At 36.9% G+C, this 14,826-nt stretch overlaps 1 non-coding gene across 1 annotated transcript; it reads left to right on the top strand.

Annotated features, from left to right (window-relative positions):
• Positions 1–11,570: 11,570 nt before the first annotated feature.
• Positions 11,571–11,677, top strand: LOC144229185 (U6 spliceosomal RNA). Its single transcript, XR_013334375.1, has one exon. It is a non-coding gene; the product is annotated as a U6 spliceosomal RNA (small nuclear RNA).
• The last annotated feature ends 3,149 nt before the right edge of the window (positions 11,678–14,826 follow it).

Raw genomic sequence — 14,826 nt, 5'->3', positions numbered from 1 at the left:
CTCTCTCTTTTTCTCAGCTTCCTCTTGTGTCCATCAACTGATGAATGGATCAAGAAGATGTGGTATAATATGTTTGCACGTATAGGAGAATTAGAAGGAACTTAACAGAGGACCAACCGGGAGAAGAAGGGGAAAAACAGTGGGGGAACGGGAGGGAGGCAAACCATGAGAGACTCTTGAATGCTGAGAACAAACTGAGGGCTGATGGGGTGGGGGAGGGGGGAAGGGGGGTAATGGGCATGGGGGAGGGCACTTGTTGGCATGAGTACTAGGTGTTATATGGAAAACAACTTGACAATAAACTATTTTTAAAAAATGAAAAAGAATTCAAAAAAAAAGAACTAAAGCTACAAAAAAAAATCAAATAGGACTCTTGGTGGTTTGTACAAATGCCTTAAGCTCCTAAGGTGGACATATTGCTTATCTTCATCCCCCCACTGCCACAAAATTTCCAGAGGCATGTGTGGGAGCAATGGAATTCTAGGAAGGTGGTAGCAATGGCGATGTAATTTTTTATCTTTTTTTAATCACCCCATAAAAACAGACAGAGACTAACACAGAAAAACCAAAACCCTGCAGACAATATCTACAATGAAACCAGCTCCAAAATCTGAACAATCAAGGAACAACCATGAATACCACCAAAGACCATGTAACATCAGCAAGTGTGCAGGGGAAAGCAAACGAGAGACAAAGGGATTTGTGTTGAACCTGAGATTCGGAGAACCCAAAATTGCCAACAGATACTCCCAAGGGAAGGGGAATACAATCTGGGGAAAACAGTCATAACTGGCAAGGGTCTTGCACGTTTTAGTTCCTGAGCACAAGATCAGAGAATACTGTAGCAATGTGGGTACTTAGAACTAACAGAGCTCCCTTCCAAGACAAAGGCCTACATTGAGTAGAAAATACTGAGAATAGAATCTAATTTATGTAGGACAAGGTATTAGGGGAAAAAGAAAGAAACGTTCCTGATAAAACCCAGGCAAGGTAACTGAGCTGGCAGATGTTAGAATACATTATAGCCATATATTTGGACCCTTTGAAATAACATCAGAATAGTGAACTCTAGAGCTATGAAACTAGGAAAATGATCCTGGCCCACGCTCCCCTCTAAAGTGAATAGGAGAAATCATGCCCTTCAAGCATGATCAACAAAAAAGAATTGTGTTTGAATCCCACACAAAGTTATTTTAAGGAAAAAAGAGGATAATGAGCAAAATGTCCCCACAGACAATAAATAAGCCAGAAATAAAGACTAAAAATGCAGAGAGGAAAACAAAGAAAACCCCAGGCACAGATGGCTGCCTGGGTGAATTCTATCAAAACATTTAAAAGATATAATGCCAATCTTACAAAAACTTTTATTTAGAAAATAGAAGAGGAGGAAACACTACCAAACTAATTTTATGAGACTGGAAAAATCTTGGTACCAAACTTTATGAAGACACTGGACATTGCAGATCAATATCCTGCATGACCATAAAACCCTTGAAAACACTGCAAGATGCAACAGTATATAAAAAGGATAAGCATCATAAGTAAAGATCACCTCAGGAATGCAAGGCCGGCTTAACTTTCAAAAAGCAGTTAATGTAACCATATTAAAAAGAAAAAAAAGGATAAAAATCATAGGATCATTTCAGTAAATGCAGAAAAACACTTTCACAAAATTCAACACATATTCATGATTAAGAAAAAAAAAAGTCTCTCAGCAAACTAATCCTTCAATCTCTGTGTGAGTATGGGTTTTCTAAAAAGCAGATACCAGTGTAGGATCAGACATGCAAGAGATTTATCAGAGGAAATGGTTGCGAGAGAAAATGAGAAGTTCTGGAAGAAGATGAAATATTTGTCGTATCATGATACAAATCTGACTTCAGGTGAAAGAGGAGAGGAGGAAGGTTGGTGGTAGAGAAGCCTCTGAAACTCCAGTGCAGCTTTTAGAATTACATAACGCCTTCAGGGAGTGAGTCCTCAAGCTGAAGTCACCCACCAGAGGAGCCCCACGTCTCCTAGGCACTGGGTGGGAAAAGTCTTTGGGAAGTGTCCTGCTAGCACAAAAAAGTAAGGGAATTCAAAATGTAGCTGCTGGAGCTGTCTGTCAGGCTTTAAGCACTCCACACTTGGAAATCTTAAAGGTATATTCTTCTAGCCACCAAGGTTGTAAAAGGGTATATGTGAAAAACCTAAAACAAACCTCATACTTAATGAAACATAGAACCTTTTCTTCTAAGAACAGGAATAAGTCAAGTATGTCTACGCTTACCACTTTTATTCAGCATTGTACTGAAGGTCTCAGCAATGCAGTAAAGGAAGAAAAAAGCATAAAGCTTGGAAAGGATTAAGTAAATTATTACAAGCGTAAGAAACCTACCCCCAAAATCTACCAATTAATAAGAGAATTTAATAGCATTTCAGAATACAAGATCAATATACAAAATGTAACCACATGTCTATATACTAGCCACAAACAATTGGAAAATAAATTGAAAAGTACCCTTTACAAAAGATTTATAAACCAGAAAACATTTTAGAGTAAATTGAAAAAAATATATGCAAGCCCTTTATACTGAAAATTATAAAACATCTCTGGGAAATTAAAGAAGACTCAGATATATGGAGAGATATAACATGCTTATGGACTGGAAGGCTCAATATTGTTAAGATGTCATCTCAAGGTCGATCTATAGATCCAATATAATCCTGTTATGAACTAAATTGTGTGCCCCCCCCAAATTCATATGTTGAAGCCTTTGACCCCCAGTACCTCAGGAAGTGACTGTATCTGGAAACAGGGTCTTTAAGGAGGTGACTGAGTTAAAATAAAGCCATTAGGGTGAGCCCTGTTGCAATCTGACTGGTGTCCTTTACAAAGAGGAAATATGAACACACAGAGACACTGAGGATGCTCACAGACAGCGGAAAGACCACGTGAAGACACAGCATGGAGGCCGCCATCTGCAAGCCAAGGAGAAACTAAACCTGCTGACACCTCCAGAACTTCTAGCCTGTGTGAATATACATTTCTGCTGTTTAAGCCACCCACTCTGTGGTATTTTGTTGTGGCAGCCCTATCAAACTCACACAAATCCCCCCCAAATCCCAGAAGGCTTTTTTATAGAAATTGACAAGCTGATTCTAAAATGTAAATGGAAAGGCAAAGCACCTGAAATAGCTACAACAATCTTGTTAAATCTTTTTTAAAAGTCATAGGACTTACATCGCCTAATTTCAAAACTTACTATCAAGTGACAGTAATCAAGGCAGTGTGGTATTGGTGTAAGCATAGACAAATAGATGTCTAGAGAAAACTGAAATAGACCCATATGTATACAGTCAATTGATTTTTCAAAAAGATGTTAAGACCATTCAATGGGGAAAGAAAAGCCTCTTCAATGAATCAGACAACTGGCTGTCTATGTTAAAAAGCAAAATCAAGGGGCACCTGGGTGGCTCAGTGGATTGGGCGTCCGACTTCAGCTCAGGTCATGATCTCACAGCTCGTGGGTTCGAGCCCCGTGTCGGGCCCTGTGCTAACAGCTAGCTCAGAGCCTGGAGCCTGCTTCAAGATTCTGTGTCTCCCTCTCTCTCTGACCCTCCCCTAATCACACTGTCTCTCTCTGTCTCTCAAAAAAATAAATAAAAACGTTAAAAAAATTTTTTTGAAAAAAAGCAAAATCAAAAATCTCAGACCATATACAAGGATTAATTCAAGATAGTAAAGTGCTGAAACAATAAAATAGAAGAAAATATAGGAGAATATCCTTATGACCTAGGGATAGGGAAAACGTTTCTAAAGAGAGCACAAAATACACTAAATATAAAAGAAAAATGATAAATTGGGCTTCACCAAAATTAACAACATCTGCTTATCAAGACATACAATTAAAGGGGGGTGGGGAAGGCAAGTCACAGACCAAAAGAAAATATTTGCAAAACATATACCTCATAAAGAAGTTGTATCAGAAATACGTAAAGAACTACAAATCGGGGCACCTGTGTGGCTCAGTCAGTTAAGCATCTGACTCTTGATTTCAGCTCAGGTAATGATCTCACAGTTCATGAGTTAGAGCCTGACATTGGGCTCCCTGCTGACAGTGCAGAGCCTGCTTGGAATTCTCTGTCTCCCTCTCTTTCTGCCCTTCCCCTGCTCACTCTCTAACACTCTCTCAAAATAAATAAACATTTTTTAAAAAGAACTACAAATCAATAATTAAATGACAACTCAATAAAAAAGGGAAAATGGCTAATAAGTACATGAAAAGATGTTCAACATCATTAGTCATCAGAGAAATTAAATTTAAAACCAAAATGAAGTATCACTCCACATCCACTTGAATGGCTAAAATTTAAGACTGATGATACCAGTTGTCAATGAGGATATAGAGCAACTGGAACATTCATACATTGTTGATAGTTTGTTAATGGTAAAACACTTTTGAAAAAAATTTGTTTCTTTTTTCTTTAATTTAACTTTTTTATTATTTTAAAATCCTTATTGAGATATAATTGACATATAACATTATATTTGTATACATCATGTATATTACATCCCCATGACTTACTTATTTTATAACTGAAAATGTGTACCTTTTGACTATCTTCAGCCATTTCACCCCCTCAAATGTCCCCTGGTCAATCTATTCTCTGTATGTTTGAGAGAATGTAAGTAGATTCTTTTGAAGATTCCACATGTAAGTGAGATCATGGGGTTTGTCTTTCTCTGTCTGATTTACTCTACTTAGCATAATGCCCTCAAGTTCCATTCATGTTGTCAAAAATGGAAAGATTTCCTTCTTTTTATGGCTGAATAACAGAATAATATTCATGTGTGTATGTGTGTGTGTGCGCGCGCGTGTGTGTATCACATTTTCTTTATCTAGTCACCCATTATTCACCCATTGATGGACACTTAGGTTGCTTCCATGTCTTGGCTATTGTAAATAATGCTACAATGAACATTGGTGTTCAGATATATTTTTGAGTTAGTGTTTTCATTTCCTTTAGATAAATAACAAGTGGAACTGCCTATTTCTTATAACATTTAGCACACTCCTACCTTATGGGCCAACTGTTCCACTTTTAGGTATATACTCAAGTAAAATGAAAGCATGTATCCACAAAAAGACTTGTGCAAAAATATTTATAGTGGCTTTATTCATTTTTCTTTTCTAATTCAAATATAATTAGCTTATGGTGTTACAGGAGTTTCAGCTGCACAATATAATGATTCAACAATTCCTCAGTGCTCATTGCAGTAAGTGTACCCTTAATCACCTTCACCGGTTGCACTCATGCTCCACCCACTTCCCCTTTGGCAACTACTGGTTTCTTCTCTATGGTAAGAGTCTGTGTTTTTGTTTGTCTCTTTTTTCTGTGTTCATTTATTTTGTTTCTTAAATTCCACATATGAGTGAAATCATTTGGCACTGGTCCTTCTCTGACTGACTTATTTCACTTAGCATTATACCCTCTACATCCCTCCATGCTGTTGCAAATGGCAAGATTTCATTCTTTTTTATGGATGAGTCATATTCATATATATATCTACCACACCTTCTTTATTCATTCATCTATGGATGGACACTTGAGTTGCTTCCATATCTGGGCTACTATAAATAATGTGCCAATAAACATAGAGTTCCATATACCTTTTTAAATTAGTGTTTTTGTTTTCTTTGAGTAAACATCCAGTAGTGGAATAAGTGGATCATATGGTAATTCTATTTTTTAATTTTTGAGAAACCTCCATACTGTTTTCCACAGTGGCTGCACCAGCTTGGATTCCCAAGTGCACAAAGGTTCCTTTATCTCCATGTTCTCCACAACACTTATTTCTTCTGCTTTTTATTTTATCCATTCTGACAGGTGCGAGATGATATTGTGGTTTGGATTTGCATTTCCCTGATGATAGGTGATGTTGAGCATCTTTTCATGTGTCTTTTGGCCATCTGTATGTCTTCTTTGGGAAAATGTCTAGTCATGTGTTTTGCCTATTTTTAATTGGATTAAAATTGGAGTTTTAACTGGATTTTGTTTTGGTGTTGAGCTATATGTTCTTTATATATTCTGGATATTATCCGTTTATCAGATATATCATTTGCAAGTATCTTCTATTTAATCAGTTGCTTTTTGTTTTGTTGATGATTTCTTTCACCATGAAAAAAGCTTTTTATTTTGGTATAGTCCCAGTAGTTTAACTTTGAACAGCATATTTATTCTTATATCCCCAAAATGGAATAAACCAAATTCATCAACAAATGAATGCATAAATTGTGGTATATCTAATATGAAATACCACCCATAAAAAGAACATATTACTGATAAACTCAAGAACATGTGTGAATCTTAAAACATAAATTAAGTACAAGAAGCCAGACACAAAATAGCATATACTGTACAATCCATTTATGGTATACTTGAAAACTGGCAAAACTAAACTCTGGTGATAGATATTAGAACACTGTTGTCTCTAGGATGCAATAGGAGTTTGTCTGGAAAGGAGGGGAAGAAACTTTCTAGAGTGATAGAACTGTTTTCTATCTTGATCAGTGTTTTGTTGCATGTATAATTTGTCAAAAATCATCAAACTGTACCCATAATGAATTTCACAGTAAGTTAATTGTACCTTAAAAAAGATATGAGTTAAAAATAGAAAAATTGAACTAATAAATACATTTAACAGTTAATTATTTGAAAAAAAAGAGCGTAATAAAAAAACTGTTAGATGTAACTCAGAAAAAAAGGAGGATTTTACATACATAAAATTAGAAATGAAAAGGAGGAAATAACCAAACTAAGCACTTTTTTTAAAGATAAAAGTTGACTTTGTATAATTCTTTGCAAATAAATTTTGGAAAAGTAGATGAAATGGATAAATTTCTAGCAAAGACAACTTGTCAAAATCAATCCCAGTGGAGACAGAAAGTCCAAACATATAAAATATCAAAGAATAAATAGAGGAAATAGAAAAACAAAATTTCCCACAAAAATGTCCCAGGCCCAGGCTGTTTCTCAGAGAAATTCTATGTTTAAAAATTATTACATGAAGTGAGTATAACATCTATCTGAACCTGAAAATGATTGCATCAACAAAAGAAAACTACAAACCAATTTATCTTATAAATATCAAAACTTAGCAAACAGAAGCTAACAGGACATTAAAACAGTCATCATAGCCAAGTAGAATAGATTCAATATTCTAAAATTCATTAATATTATCCATCACATTAATAGACCTAATAATTATATAAGTATGTATCTAGAAAAATCCAAATTACTACAGTACTAGAAAACCACTACAAAAAAATAATTTAGTACAGTAGGGTATAAAATTAATGTACAAAAATCAGGTCTTACTATAGCCACACAAAAATAAGTTTATATTGGAAAAGAAAACCATCTTTGTGAAAACTAAATAAAATGAAATACCCAGGTGTAAATTTAGCAAGAAATGTCCAGGACCTATAGGAAGAATAACTATAGAATAATTCAAAAATGCACAAAAATAACTTTGCATAGACGAAAGGATATACCACATTCTTAGACAGGAAGACTCAATATCAGAAATTTTAGGTCAAAATAAGTTCATAACATTTCATATAGTTCATAAAGTTAATATAATCCAACAAAAATATGAGTAAGTTCCTTTCTGGAACTAGATCTTTTTTTTTTAATTCATTTGGAAGAACAGACAAGCAAGAATAGCCAAGAGGGAAAAGCCTGAAAAGACAGCTAGAGAAAAATGGGAAAGGGATAGTACTGTCAGATACTAAAATACACTCTAATATCGCTAATTAAAAATGTGGTGGTGTAACATGCATGACCCAGTGGAACAAAATAGAAAATCCAGAAATAGATCCAATTGCATTTGGAAATTTAGTATAGTATAAAGGAAGAATCTCAAGTTAGTGGGAAAATGATTACTTTCTTTTTTTTAATCAAAAGCATGGGGCTAACTGAATAGACAAAGGTAAATGATAAAATTGTACTCATTCCTCAAATCATGTACCAATATAAATTCCAAGTGGATTAGAAACTTAAATGTAATAAATGAATCCATACGAGTATAAAAAAATTATTCTATAATCCAAGAGTGAGGGGAACTTTCATACCTCTGACTCAATATTTAGAAGCCATAAGGGAAAAAATTAAGGAATTTACTACATAAAATGAGAAAAAAAATGTAACTTACATGGCATAAAATCACCATATGGAAAGTAAAGAGACAAATAACAAACTGGGGGACATTTTTCAACTTTTATTATAAATAGAAGTTTAATATTTACAATATATAAAGAACCTTAAAAAAGAAAGAATGAGGGGGGCCTGGGTGGCTCAGCCAGTTAAACGTCCAACTCTAGATTTCTGCTCCTGTCATGTCACAGTCATGAGATTGAGCTCCATGTTGGGCTTTGCACTGACAGCATGGAGCCTGCTTGGGAGTCTTTCTCTCCCTCTCTCTGCCTCTCTGCCCTTCCCCCGCTCATCTCTCTCTCTCTCTCTCTCTCTCTCTCTCTCAAAATAAATAAACTTAAAATCAAAAAGAAAGAATGGAAGACTAATAATGCTATAGAGAAAAAAATGCTAGGGAAACATACAGCCAAATCACAGAAAACTAAATGCAAATGCCCTTATCTACATGAAATAATCTTTATTGTGCACATAGTAAGAAAATGGTATATTAAATGGTATATTAAATAATGGTATATTAAAAACACACTAGTACACCATTTTTCACCTATCAGAGTGACAAAAATCCAAAAAGTTGATGAGTATTCATTTGACAAGACTTTGAGAAAACAAGCACTCTCATCATTGCTGGTAGAAATCCTAGAGGGGAATTTGGCAATTTTTAGAAAAGTAACATATGCACTCTGACCCTTTGACCCAAGAAGCCTACTTCTAAGCATCTGTCCTAAAGAAACACAGATAAAGACACGAATATATGGACACATGTTTTGAACCCAAAGTTTCATCAGTAGGAGTCTACTGGAGAAACTATGGTATATCCAAATAGTGAAATACTATGCAGCTATAGAAATGAATGCAAACTATCTCTGTATATAACTATGGCATGAGCTCCAGAATATAGTTCTGCTTATGCACACACACACACACACACACACACACACACGTAAGATTCAGGTATGGCTTTACTTATATAGATAAGTGCAGTAGGAAAAACCATAAAGTAGATAAAATGTTGTCTAAAGGGCAAGGAGGGAAAGGGAGTTTGGGATAGAAGTTATTATTCTGTGAAAAATATAATATTTCTGTGAAGTATTATTCTGTGAATAATACCTTGTTTTTTATTTTATTATTTTGTTCTTGAAGTATATAGCTGACAAACAATGTTATATGAGTTTCAGGTGAACAGCATAGTGAATTGACAATTCTATATAATACACATTGATCGCCGTGAGTATAGGTTTTTTAGATTTGACCCAAGAGGCCTACTTCTAAGAAAATGAGACACGAAAATGTTTTAGGTGATTATAAATAGTGTTAAATCAGAATGAAAAAAACAACAACCCACAATTCCTAAAACAAAAGCAAAATAAAATAAATGGACCTAACTGTGCATTGAGATGATAGCCTAATGATGCAGAGGTATTTATTTTAAATGGTTTGAAAATACAATAGTTCCTAAGAACTATTTTCATTAATCCTATTTTGGCATGATTTTTCTAAAATCTATATAATAAGGTAAAGCAAATAAGCAATTACACTATTGGTATTAAGAACCAAGACTTTTAGCATCAGAGGAAAATATTCAAAATAAAATTGAAGGGTTAAGCAAAGCCCTGAATTTTAAATTTGGGTTGGAAGTATTAGTATAAACTCATAATACATTTTCTCTTTAAGAGAGAGTTCCATTTCCAAGCTTGGACACCTTTTGTTTCCAGAAAATGCTGACTGGGGACATAGTCATGTCAGAACTCAGGAAGCAACTCAAGAAAGAGGTTCACATTCAGTGGTCAGAGATGAAAACATCAGCACAAAAGAGAAGAACAGCTGCAATGGATTGAAACACATGGAATATGCTTAAGTCCATAAGTTCCTTCCTACCATAAAACAAAAAATCTCATTGGTCACCTCTGGACGATTTAAGGGAACCAACACACTATTCTGAATGTAGGTAAGTAGAGGGAAAGAATCAAACATTCAACCTATTTGTCCTGATTAAGCTATTTCATAAGTTAACTAAATAGTGGTTGAGAAAAGAGTTCTCTCTATAGAAATAGCCCATATAATAAATGACCAAGGAATGACAGAATTAGAATGCCACCATTTGCAAAGCCCTGAATGAAGCTGAACAATGACTATTAATGGTTGTTACATCACAAAAAAAGAGACAACCTGTCATGTGTGCTGGCTGATAGAACATATAACAATACTTTCAATGTAGTCTTGCAAAGAAAGAAAGAAATCTGAATCGGCCAAGTCATTAGGTCTAGCTGCCATTTTATGGGAAATACAGGGGACAAAGGAACAAGGTAAATGATACCAGAGGGATGCAATCCGATCTACAAAATAAGAAATGACCTGGTCTCTTCAATAAACGAAATATAAGGGAATAAAAACAAAGGCAGGGGAATCTATAAATTGCAGAGATAAAGAGAAATATCAACCACTCGCAATGTGTGAATCTTAATTAGATCCTAATTCAACTGGAAAAAATAGACAATTGTGGAAATTTGAACCCTGGATATTTGATGATATTAATTATTAATTTTTTCAATGTGATAATAATGTTAAGACTTCTTTTAAAAAGCTCTTATCATTTACAAAAGCATACGGAAGGATTTACAGATGACATTATTTGGGGGATGTGTGTTAAATACTCTGGCAGGGGGAGGGGTGTAGATAAAACAAAAGTGGCTGTGAGTTTATTTTGTGTCTGGATAATAGGTACATGAAGATATCACTGTACTATTCTGTCTAATTTTGTGAATTTTTCAATTTGTTATAAAAACTGTTTAATGCAAGAAGTTCATAGATTGGGTAATTACTATATGTTGGTGAAGGTAGGCCTTTTGAAAGTAGAGAAGTGATCAGGAAAATCCATTAACTGCAGATAACTCACTCAAAGTGTATCCTGTCACTTTAGGCGGGCTCTTTTTCACTGGGGCTGGATTAGCTGTTTAACAAATGCTCCACACGGAGTATGTATGCCCACAACTCTCCGTTGGAGAGGCTCCTGCACCATGGGCCCAGGCCACCTTCCTGGACTAAATCACCTTTTCCTAAAAGCTGGTCTAAGGCATTCTGCCAGGCCACAGTCATGCGGTAGGCACACTGCTGCTCCAGTAACATACCTCAGACCCTTGGGTGGCTCAATCCCTCTCCCACCATGAAGTTTTCTCTGGCCAGGCCTGACCATAGAGCCCTTTCCTTCTCCAAGTTTCAATCATTAATTTTGCACCAAAAATTCGCTGCCTGTGTTACCAGCATAGTCTGTTTCTTGAGAAACAAACAAAACAATCAAAATCATATGTGTGCACACACACACACACACACACACACACAGAGTCACTAGTAGTCTCTTACAAGAATAGTCACCAGTGCTGGCTTCAGCAGCACATATACTAAAATTGGAACGACACAGAAGAGATTAGCATAGCCCCTGCACAAGGATGACATGCAAATTCATGAAGCTTCCAGATTTAAAATTAAAGAAGAGGCACCTTATACCTATCATCTGCTGTGTCACTCCCTGCTTACCTCTTTGCATTCAAATATGCACAATGACCCTGAGAGGAGCTATTATTATCCTATTTTACAGATGAGGAAATGGAGGTAGAAGCTTAAGCAAAACCACGCAGCTTGTAAATGGCAGAGCTGGGATTTAAATCCAGGTCTACCTGCTTGCAAAGCATGTTTATTTAACCATAAATTGCCTGAATTGCCTTCTTTAGCAGCAAAGTGGCTATTCAACCAGTGCTCGCTGGGAGCTACATGAATCTAACTGAGAACTTCAGGCATCCTGCTCATGTCTTCCCTTTCACATCTTCTTTATGTCCTAATGTCAGGCATCCCCTCTGCTCCCTGGACTGGAGGGGCTGAAGGATGCTTTCCACCGGACCTGGAAGAATACGAACACATCTGGAAGGAGGCTGCTGCCAAGCAAACCACCCTCCCCCCAGAGTGCGGACAGGATGAGGCAGCTATAAATATTCACAGGAGTGTGAAGAGATTCTCTCCCCTGGGCTCCCTTTGCAAAAGGTTGATGGTAATTGATGAGGCTACCGGGACATCCAATCCTTCTGCTCTTAGAACCAGGTGTGGTTATTTACAGAAATGTCACTTTCCCAGCCCGCCCTCCCTATCTCTGCCAGAGGCTTGGAGATCAGCAAATAGCAATTTACTGCTGCCCCAGGGCACACGGCAATGAGCCACCTATATGCCCCATGGTCTACACTCCAGGCTCAGGCTCCTGCTCTGGCTGAGAGATGCTTCCTCTTTGGAAATTTGGAAAAAGGGAGAGATCACAGATTTGCCCCCCTTTCCAGGCAGAGGGAGGTCAAATGAACCATATCACAAACCACCAAGCTAATAAAATCTGGGGTTCCCACATTGCCCAGTTCATAGTGGGAGAAACAAATAGACCACTGGATGAGAAGTCAGATGAGTGGCTCCTGACCCCAACTAGGCCATCTGTTGGCAATCGATGTCTGAGCTCCAGTTTCTCGTCTGTAAAATGGAGGCTAGTCCTCTGTCACATACCAGACACAAAAGGTTTTTGCAAAGAATACATTACGTATTGGAGTTAAATGACCTGTATTGTGTGAGAGATCCTCATTATCATAGTCATTATTATAATGAAGTCCTATACGCCTCTGTTAGGAGTGCCCATGATAGGTTTCAGAAAATAGCTTTTACCTGTACTGCCCTCACTGCCATGGCCTTGCTGGTCAGTGGCATGAGCAAAGTGGAAATGCAGCATATAAATTTGATTTCTCACAGCATCTGAATTGTAGGTGAAGATCATTTTGTCATAACAAGGTTTACATCAAAAAAAAATCAATTTCACAACTAACTAAAAATGCTTTTGGGAATAAGAGGGCAGAGCTGCATCTCAAGATAGCCCAATCTGGCTTACAGTACTACTCTGAATAACTGGATCTCAACCAGTAATGGATGGGAAATGGTCACGCTCCTTCCTTGCTGAGGGTGATACCGAAAGACCACACCAAAGGCTCCCCACTGTGAAGATGTCCACAGTGACCAGTGCAGAGAGAGGCCAGAGAGATGATAAGCAACAGGTTCCAGCTTCTTTCGGGGGCTCCCTGCTAGTGTCTCTGCCAACAGCATCCCTGGGAAGTAGCTCACACGGAGGGCCTCTCTTAGCCCTGCACAGTGGATAAGTTGACCTGTAAACAACAGAACTGGTCTTTGAATCCAGGTCCATCTACTTTCTAAGGACCATAAACTCCTCCCAGCCTATAACTGGACTTCCCATTGCAGTTAGAGTCAGCAGAACTATATCTTTTATTCAGTCATCTCCTTTAGCCACCTGGCCCTTTCATGTTTCCACAGTGTAATCCTATACTTGGAAAGTAAAGCCGTAGAGATGTCCCCATCTGAAAAGGATATCAGGCTGAACTGACCAGGGTAGTCTGCCTCTTGGTCAGGAAGGGAGTATTTTTCCTTTCCTCAGAAGTTCAAAGCCCAAAAAACAATCGATTGAAAACAGGTACAAAAAAGCAACTTAGTTTTATTTCTCTCATTAGGAGTAGATGTTTTATTTTTTTTTAAATTTTTTTTAATGTTTTATTTATTTCTAGGAGAGAGAGAGAGAGAGAGAGAGCGTGAGCAGGGGAGGGTCAGAGAGAGAGGGAGATACAGACTCTGAAATAGGCTCCAGGCTCTGAGCTGGCAGTCAGCACAGAGCCCGACGCGGGGCTCGAACCCACGAACCGCGAGATCATGACCTAAGCGAAAGTCGGATGCTTAACCGACTAAGCCACCCAGGCGCCCCAGGAGTAGATGTTTTAGAAAAAGTTTTGACTGTCTGATTTTGTGTTAGGAAGAAGCTTAAACAATAATTTATATAAGTCATAATAATAGTTAACATTCATGAGTACTTTTTTATTTAAGTGTCAAAATTTATGCTGAGCGATTTACATGGATTATCTCAAATGATTAAACAATCTGCACAAGATTCTTTATCCCTATTTACAGATGAGCGATAGAGGCTCAAAGTAATTTACCCAAGATCACACAGTAGAGAGGCAGCTTCAATTCAATGCCCAGATATTCTGAGGTAAAGCTCCACACTGGTTACATAGGCTCCAGGCTTTGTTCTACAGAATCTATTCAATATCCCTTTCAAACAGCCTTTCCTTGGATAAACAAAATGTGGTGTATACATACAATGGTATATTATTCAGCCATTAAAAGGAATGAAGTACTGATATGATCGACAACATAGATGAACCTTGAAGACATCATGCTAAGTGAAGTAAGCCAGACACAAAAGGACAAATATTATATAATTCCACTTATATGAAATATTTAGAATAGGTAAATTCATAGAAATAGAATTCAGATTACTTCTGGAGACCTGAAGGGGAGAATGGAGGAGGAGGAGAATAGAATGTTATTGTTAGTAGGTATAAAGTTCCTGTTCAAGGTAATAAAAATATCTTGGAAATACTGGTGAGGTTGTACAAGGTTGTGGATTGAGTTAATACCACTGAACTGTACATTTTAAAACTTAAAATTCCAGTGAAAAAAATGTTACACCATATCTTATCTATTTGCCTATCAATGGACATTTAGATCGCCTTTATAACTTGGCTATTGTAAATAATGTTG

This window comes from Crocuta crocuta, unplaced genomic scaffold (assembly GCF_008692635.1).
Source record: "Crocuta crocuta isolate KB4526 unplaced genomic scaffold, BGI_CrCroc_1.0 scaffold233, whole genome shotgun sequence".
In the NCBI taxonomy this organism is placed as follows: domain Eukaryota; kingdom Metazoa; phylum Chordata; class Mammalia; order Carnivora; family Hyaenidae; genus Crocuta; species Crocuta crocuta.
This window is presented reverse-complemented; position numbering and strand designations above follow the sequence as displayed.